This window comes from Labrus mixtus, chromosome 13 (genome assembly GCF_963584025.1).
Source record: "Labrus mixtus chromosome 13, fLabMix1.1, whole genome shotgun sequence".
NCBI lineage: Eukaryota > Metazoa > Chordata > Actinopteri > Labriformes > Labridae > Labrus > Labrus mixtus.
The window spans coordinates 23,592,257-23,602,175 of NC_083624.1; positions in this window are offsets into that span (position 1 = coordinate 23,592,257).

Consider the following 9,919-nt stretch of genomic DNA (forward strand, 5'->3'; position numbering starts at 1 on the left):
TATTCCACAACAGGGAGTGAATTGAGACAAGAGGGGTAGAAGTGTGATATTTGCCTGAACCAAGCAGAACTGATTATGTAGATGTTACAAATATATACTATATATTTATGACTTTACTCACATGAGCCAATTTCTAAAAAGATGTTGCCACTATGGGTTCGACCAAGTAACTATGTGCATGCAAGTTTACTCAGTGAGCCAGTTGTAGAGGAACATACCTGTAACACCTCTAACATACAAAACCTGTATGTTAGAGGTGCTGAAAAAGATCCGATGGATTTCCTATGTGTATGTGAACGATACAGGAGGCAGTATAACACTGGGATTTTTTTGTCCAATGAGTTGAGGCAACTGGTGCAATTGGTATTCTCATATTTTACCTTTTTTTCTAACCATGGCAGAGCAAGTTAAAAAAAAATGTTTTTCAAATCACAAGTATCGCATTGTTATTTTCTCTAACTTCATGCTCATAATGTCATACTTTGCACTTTTTTCCTTTTAACTGTTGACCACTGATCTTTTAAAGAACACAAATCTTAAATTGCATCACATAAAAAATCTGATAATTGAGCATATAGTTTGACGTATGGCGCATTTTAGATTTATAAATGCATACACTTTTAGCTCAGGGGGTCAGCATACTCACCTGGATGAGAGGGCAACAGATTTTTGACATGTAGAGAGAACTCATGGAGATGATGTGAGAGTTAGAGAAGTTGAAAGAGAGACAGAAACAGGGAGACTGCAACGGACAGACCGAGAAATTAGGGGCTCTACTGACCAGAAAGTGCTCTGACTCAGACAAAGTCAACATCTCTTCTGACATCACTGACCATCAGCTCCATCATTTCAACTTAAGATGCTTTGATGGCCCAAACAACCTTCATTTGTCTCAACCCACAAGGGTTTTACTACCGCCAGTGAGACAGGGGGAGCCCTGTAGCACTGTAAAAAAAAAACAAAAAAAAGGCCACCACAGGTTTATGCTACATCCAAACACACACACACAAAATTAATTAAAATGACTCTAAATTTCTAGTTATACATTGTAAAAATTGTCTTACTTAAGTAATGATTTTTGTATCCCACATGATGAAATAAAAAAAAATCCCAAGGTTTTTTGTTGTTGTTTTTTTTGCAGTGACTGCCTATTTGGAGAGCCATGTTCTGAATAAGAGGACTGTACTGTGAGATGAGAGAGGTAGACAACTAACCACAGGCGTCCTGCAGGCACCAGTCAAATATACACCAACTTATTTAACACTTGTAAAACTCTTTACAAGGCTAACAATGTGATCCACTTCATATAATGTAACACTGTGGGATGCATCATTTAGAAAGGTGTAAAATAGATGTATTGATTCTACATTTACATGAAGTTTGACATGTTTGGTGAGGTGAGAAGTAGTCTAATGATAAGATGAGATGTTTTGATCAATAAATGCTTTGGCAATTGTGATCCGAAAGTCCATATAGATTGACCCAATAACATACTCAAATGTGACCGGTCTGTCCCCACAGCTTGAATTTATTAGAATTAAATGATATTCTGTTTTCAATCACAACACATGCTGGGTACGAGGGAGGTAAGGGTTTGTGGTTGTCTGAAGGGAGAATTGGGGGGCAGTTGAGGGGAAAAGGGGGACTTGGGGTTGTGTGTGTGTGTGTGTGTGTGTGTGTGTGTGGGGGGGGGGGGGGGGCAGGGGTCGAGGTTTCAAACCAGCAGCTTCTAATCCTGACACACTGCCTCTGCCAATTATAAGGGCTTTAAACACGGTCGGTGGGAGGAAAAAACATGACCAGGGAGACCAGACTAGCGCCGGGGCGTATTTAGCAACATACAGGCAGACTGTAATTACATGTATGGCCAACAGAGAGATTTAATGACTTTTTCCTCCTTCTACTGATTGACAAGGCAGAAGGGTGGATGATGGGGTAGGGGTGGGGGAGTGGATAAGGTAATAAGAGAGAAAGCACACAAGTTTCACTGTTTGTGTGAGCAGAAAAATAAAGGTTCAGGATTTTTCATTCCGTGTTGTTTAACTTGACTTTGATGCATTGTAATTTCTGATCGATCAGCCCGCCCCAAAGAATTAACATGACTTTCTAAGGAATTGAGCGTTGCGTGTTAGCTTGGTGAGCATAGCCTATTAGATTTAAAACGAAACAGTGATTATTCTTTAAAAGACTCCAACATGGAAGTTCGTAGTTGACCTGTGATATGAAGAGAACTAACTTTCATCTCAAGTCTTTAGAACCTGAGCAAGCTTGATTAGTGAATTGACTGGGTCAGGCATTCCCGTGTCAGTATACATTGTGGGAATCCTTAACACTAACTTCTTTAGAGGTAAAACCTACTTCATAAATCATTAGGTGCTAACTGACAGCTAATTGACAAATGCTACATTCACCAAATTCATAGCTTACAGGGTTAGCTAATGATAGTATGATGGCAAAGGTGTAGGCCCGAAATAATGATCATGTAGCAAAGTAGCTAATAGTAATGTATGACAGGCGGGGGTGATAGTTTTACATTCTTGTCAGTTCTACCACCACAACCTTCATCGCTTCATGTTGTTCACCTGTCCTCGGTTTCATGCATCATTGAAAAAAAATGTTTTTAATTGAATGAAGAAAGACGCACATTCACAGTCGCATACATTTGAAATGAGTTAGAGCAATCCCTTATCAGCACAATTTATGCTGCTACACATTTTACTTGAGAGATTTTGCAACGAACGCCTGACTGCCAAAACCCCACAGCACTGATCAGCTGCAGCGCGCTGGAGGAAGCTCACGTTAACTCACAGTAATGAAAGGCAGCTGGGCTCCATCTAGCATGGATCAAAACACACTGCAGATGGTTCAGAAGCAATTTAGAACAACTTGAAACAGTAAGGAGACAAAGTGTTGTTTAAGATGATATAATGTTAGCAGATGTGTTTTCTTGCTGAAAGTGCAGCTGAGTGGTTTTGAATGTCGACTGTTGCAGGTAGCTGTTCTCCCTCTTTCCAGTACTGCGTACCGCCACTGAATCTCTACGTGCTACGTAGCACCGGACTGTACCAGCCTGCTTTCACCCCTGAGATAGATCAAATTGAAAACTGTTAGCTTCTGTGACTTACTACAAACTAGCTAACGTTACCGTTAGCTAAGAACTTAAACCTTCGCTATTACATTGTGTAATACTTCTTAATTGTTGAATGCTAGCTATTTTTTGTATTCCCTATTTCACACCCAGAACACAGAAATATAACATTAAAACAGTATTTGAGCTGCCTATACCCTCAGTGTAGTATAACAAAAAAAGGCCGCTATGTAAATAGTCTATAGGATCAGAATGGTTGATAGTTTGAAAGAAGTTTGAAAATTGGTCTTTGTTGTTATTTTGCTGACTTTATATGCCTTCATTGGGTCTATGGTCACATGAGTGGAACCATTTAAACTTCTAAAAGTGAGCTCTTCTTTATTTGGTGGCATATGGTCTGTTGGTGGGAATGCCAGTAATGAAACAATGAAATATTTGACCAGCCTTGGTTTGGATGTCCTCTTATGAATGATCTTTAATTCATGAAAACTAACCTTTGTCAAAAAGGGGCCAATATGAATGTCTGTTCAACATTTTTAGTTACACTTTTATATAATTCATCAGCTTACAATTTACATGGACAGACTGCTGGTTGTGGTGGCCAACAAGGGCAGACCCCACAAAGGATTTTGATCAGAAGAAGAGGGCAGCGAATTCAGAAATTAATTCAAAAACAAGATAAATACAGAAATAAAAAAGTGCTGCAAATAAAAAAATATAAAAAGCTCAAATAAGTAGGCTATAAACAAATGCATCGACATGCAGGGTCCACTATGGACCGTGATCAATTCAATGGTAATGACCGGATGTGCCGTGTTTTACTGTGAATATATTTTCTGGGATTGTGTGTTTTTCACATTGTTGCAGTAATTGTTAATGCACTTGTTTAATATTTTTTCATAATCTGTATTTTTTGTGTACAGTTTCCATTGTATTTGTTTTAGATTATTGTATGTGGTTATGAATTTGCAATGTGTTTCTTTTTTTTTAAAGATGTATTTTTTGGCTTTTTGTGCCTTTAATGGAGAGATAGGACAGTGGATAGAAATGGAAATCAGGGAGAGAGAGAGAGAGAGAGGGGAATGACATGCGGGAAAGGAGCCACAGGTTGGGTTTGAACCTATAGCCTCCATATATGGGACGCGTGCACTAACCACTGCACCACCAGCGCCCCCGAATGTGTTTCTTAAGTTCAAGCTGGGAAAGTTGCTCTTGTAGGATACTGTGATGACTCTAGATGAAAAGTACAGTTAAGAGTTCATTAATTAAATTAGGATACATCCACAGTGCAAATCATTGTATGGCATCCATTACAATAGACGTTGTGACATACAAAAAAAGATTGTGATCAACATTGTGGATGTAAACCTAATCAAATCCCTGCACAGTAAAAATGATTTTAACCCATTTCAGGTGTAACACAGTGTCTTCTCCAGGTAACCAGCTGACTGTTGTACTGTAGATGCTGATTCATCAGAGTATTAAGAGTCCTGATTTTCCTGAAATCAGTTCCTAGTATAAACATTCACATACAACGTTCTATCTCTTGAGTATAAAGATTTCCTATTTTTGTCATATCATTTCAGTCACAGAAAAACATGATGTTTTCGTTGGTTGGTTGCAGATAGCGTGCGGCTGTTGTTTACTCCTTTGCTTGAATCTTACATCATTACAACCGCAGCAACATAATAATAGCATGCACTGCACACACAAACAGACATACGCACACACACCTCAGCCCATCCTTTCATCGCACACCACATTCACACTTCCTGTAAAACCCTGGCTCCTTAAACGATGGGTCGGACCCAAGATGGGTCACAGCCCTACTTCCGTTGGGTTGCCACACGATAAAGGGCCCTCATATTGTTTAATGAGGCAGCATCCTGGGCTATATTTCCCCTTTTGGTTTTAAAGGCAGAGGATGTGAAAAGAAAATCTGCCATAAACATCCCTGATAGATCTCAATAACCCCACATCTTTTCTTTTATCCATCAAAAAGGTCTAATCTTCCCCTTCAATTTCTTCTTCTGAATCTCTGTAATCATTCTCTTAAGATCTGACCACAACCAATTACCATGGACATGACTGCATGATTGTTCATTCACAAAAGAAACTGTTATATTTAAATTGTATTTGATCCGCATATTGTCCTGATTTGGAACCCTGTTTGAATTAGGATTTAACTTATCATTCAACAAGAAATACTGGCTGATGACATTTTCATTCAAAGACAAAGTGCTTCTGAAACTTTGATGGGAGATGACTCAGGCCATGACTAACTCCTTTGACAGTGATGAGTAGATTTAAGAAAAACTGTTACTAACAAAAGTAAACTACGGAGAGGATAAGGGCCACTGAAAAATATTGTCCTGAAAAAACCCTCAGAAATCAATTTAAATCCTCTGTTCTAAACAAACACAGCACCATGTGAAAAAAGTGGAACTTTGTGTTCTGTCTTCAGACATGGAAACAAAAATCTATCATTCAGTCAACGGGAGAGTTACACTAAGAATGAAATTACAAAGCATTTAAAAATGTATAACTGGCATAACAAGTACTTTTAAGTAAAATTTGGGATGTATTCATTCAAATTTAATGAAATGTACTAACTTTATCTGATCATTACCTGACATTTTAATCAATTTGAAAATGTTGTAATCAGAAAAAAAGCTGCCACAGCTCTGTATCTGTATTTTCTACATTACAAGTATCCCTAGATTACTTTCCATGTGCTCTGGATGAATTCAAAACAAGGATGCATGATTGAAAAGTAAAAGGAGATTTACATGCAGAGGAACTTATAGATTGATGCAGATATAGCTTTAGTCAGCAACAGCTATCTTAAGTATTTTGTGATGAAACTTCAAATGTCAGCATGCAGCATGAGCACATTTTTAACAATTTATAAACATCTGACACTACATCACACCTTTTTATGTCCTCTGTTTGTTAGTGATCTTTAAATAAAATACTTATCTCTGCAGACATTTATGCTGAATTATTACACTGTTTTGTGATGTCCAAAAGATGCAATCAATTTGAAAAATTGTATGTAAAACTAAATGTTGTGAAGATATTATTTATCTCGATGTACATTTTACAATGAAGTTCATTATTGAAGAGCCAAGACATTGAACTTGCTCCTATTATCTCTATATCTATTTTGCGAACAGTCAAATAGATCAGTAAAGTCAAATAGGATGCCAGGGCAGTGTCCCTGCATCATGCACATACTCACTCACACACTTGCATACATCTTGCTCTCAGCAGATGTTTTGTCCACCGCTGCCTTCCCAGAAACCCACAAGTGAGCGTATTTTCCCGCCGCAGGGTCGGGGAGCAAAACCACTGAAGAAGACCGCTGCACCCCAACATAAAACAAAACACCAGAGGGAAAAAAAATGTACAGAAAACCTTTCAAAAAGGAAAGGAAGGGAAAAAAGCAAAGGATTTTCTAATCCATCCTTTATTGAGGTGGCTGGTTTTCGGCAGCGCAACCTTTTTTATGTGTGAGAAGCCTGGCCTGTAATTTGGATAGCCACGACGACCAGAGGGACTTGTAATAAAACGAGACTCTATTCTGGGATGCTCTGTAATAATGGACGCCACCATCCACTCCTCTTGTTAGAGATGGAGGGACGGATGGAGGGATAGAGATGGATGGATGGATGGACAGATGGGCATCACATAAGGACAGAGTGAAAGACAGATGGACAGGGAATGGACATGAGCACTTTGAATGGCAAAATAAAGGTCAAAGAAAATGAGAAAAACCTCAACTGATAGATGTATTGGGTCTTGTTTGACAAATAAAATGATTGAGTGGACTGACAGATAAAAGGACAAATGGATAGATGGATCAATGGATAAACAACTAATTAAATCACCCAATCTAATCCTCTCAAACACCCTTACTAATATAACTGTTGTGATCAATACTTGGCAGGACCTCAGCACTGTAACAAGTCCCTGTGGTTGGATTTCTGCATTCAGACACCTCTCTATAATCTCCACGCCATGTTAACAGTCACCCATTATGCACAAGGCCACAATTAGGAAATCACATTGGCAAATCCATCCTGTCATTAGAAGTGTCTATTGCTATTGCATTGTAATTACATTTTAGTAGGTTGTTATTACACCATTTAGAAGCTGTCTGTCTTACCTCAATCTCCTCCTTAATTGGTTATGCTGGTCTGTCCCGCCCCCCAGGGCCCGCCCACCTCTTTGACGGAACATTCCAGTGGTCGAAGCATTTGAAGCTGCAGAGTAGTACAACTGAGTCTAATACGCCACAGAATGAAAGAAATGAAGAAGGAGAAAGAAGTGGGCAGTGGCGGAGAGAGAATTTGGTGAAAGAGAGACAGAACTTGGGATGAAGAAAAAAGGAACGGAGCAGAAATGAGAGAGGGAAAAACTGGTGAAAAACACAGATTTCTTGTTGCATGACAGAATCCCTCCCAGCCAACCAAGGCTTGTCCTTTAATACCCAGAAGCCTTCATGTGGCTTCTCAACGATTGCACATGGGGCAACGCTGACCACATCGCTGCCACGCTGCTTATTATACTGCATTGCTCACACTCGCCATGTGTATTTGAATGTGTGTGTGTGTGTGTGTGTGTGTGTGTGTGTGTGTGTGTGTGTGAGAGAGAGAGACTAAGTGCCCATGTACTGTAAATGCGTACAGATGCAAGTGTGCAAGCATGAGAGTGCTGGTTGGTAGGCAGCATCAGTCATGCAGAGAAGCGTTCAATGAGACTTGCATGTCTTAATTTGTCAGCAGCCATGGTGATGGATGGGAGGTGGAAAACCAGAGGCAATATTTAGAATGTGTTGAAGAAAAGGGTCAAAAGAGACAGAAGTAAAGAAAATGTACAGGATCACAAGTATTTCAACAGATATACAAGTTGTGATTGGACTCATTATTTCTGAGTTTGCAGAAGGCCACCTTGAGCATTGGGCTGACTAATTAGCATATTGACAAATGGCCGTGGAAGATGGCTGTCCACCAAAGAGTCTGGTTGTTCTTTGTTTGTTTAAAGCAGTGTTTTCCTTGCCAATGTTGCCAGGTGCTTGTCCAAATGTTGAGTCTAAACAAACAACAAAGACTACCTGGACCTGCTCTGAATGTAAAGTGTCATTAAGTAACTTTTAAGACAGACTATATACTTTATTAACCCTGAGGGGAAATTCAGTTTTGACACTCTGTTTTGGTCACACAATAGGAACATATGAACACTAATGAAGATCAATGTTGGGGTTCAGTGCCTTGCTCAAGGGCTCCTTCCCAGCAACAAAAAACCCAATGCCATACTGTACTTTGGTCCGACCGGGACTTGAACTAGCTAACTTCTAATTTCCATCCAAAATCCCTACAGACTGTGTTACTATTAGCTTTTGGGGCTATATTGATATTTTGATTGTTTTATTAATTTTGGAAACTTAAATGACTGCTTTAAGGTTATAATGTGAAACATTCTGAAAAATTTATTTGAAATATAATCTGATCATTTAGCTGCATGATTTTGAAGGTTGTAATCAATAACTCTGAAACTGAGGGTCACTTACAAAAACTAACAGTTTGAACCATTTAAATACAGGTTAAAAGATATAGATTCACTTTTTTCTTGTTAATTCCAAGTACAGAATGTCGACAACAAGAGTACCAGAAATGTATTTATTTGGAATAAGAAATAGGTGATGGACACTTTCTTAAAAAGGTAAAAGAATACATTTATTTTTGGCTTTCATACACATATGTCCATACCATACAGGCTGACCCACTCAAACGCAGGCCGCGGTCAACACACCGCATTACTTTTTTCATCACCATCAAATCAAGAATAGAAAGATGAATGAGAGGAAATTGAAGGACGGAGAATATGACATGAATCAAAACATGTGTTCCCTTGTACTGACCGCAAGGATTTCCTCTTTATGACCTTCGTGACCAGCCCTGTGTGCAGCATACACATGAAGACACGCACACAAAGTTCAACCTCAGCTTCAAGACCTGTGGTCAAAGATGATATATATTCAAGGTATCTGAACCATTTATTAAATTATTCTCAAATCATTCAAGACATTTCAATCTGATATATATAAAAAAATAAACAAAATCCACTAAACTGAATAACTGCAGATAGATCTGTAAAGGAGAATGAATGAAGTTGTCTCGTTTTGATGATGAGCCCTGACAACTGGTCCCTGAGACATACCAGACCAACAAGGTTCAAATCAACGCTAATGAGACTTGAACCAAATGAGGATTCAGTTTTTAGGCTTTTTTTTCTTTTTCTACTTACATTTTTTATTTTTAATGTCCTTGTTCAACATGCATCTTAGATAGCTGTTGGTGACAACAATTAAATTACCACACATTCTTAGTATAGTATACTCACTTGTTTAAAGTTGAACTCACTAAAACTACATTATTTCTGTTATTTACCTCTTGGAAGTGCAGATTTGAATATTCGTAATCCTGTGATGTGTGTATATCAAACAAAGTATACTTTATTTTGTTTATGTGGAAATATCATGACCCCCCCCCCCCCCCCCCCCCCTTAAGTGGTATAATGGATAGATGGATGGATAATCATATATCAGTAAACTCAACCTCAGTGATGTGCTGTGATTCTGCATCTCAAACTGATGTGTGACTTTACTAGGTTTTTGCTTCCCTCTACTGTTCATTCATAAATACAACTTTCACTATCAGGATGATTGTTTACTCTAAGCTATGAATGCACAAAGAACATAATGACTTCAACCCCAAATAATAGTTAAAAAAGACCATAGGGTGAAAGCAATAAAATTTTGACTAATAT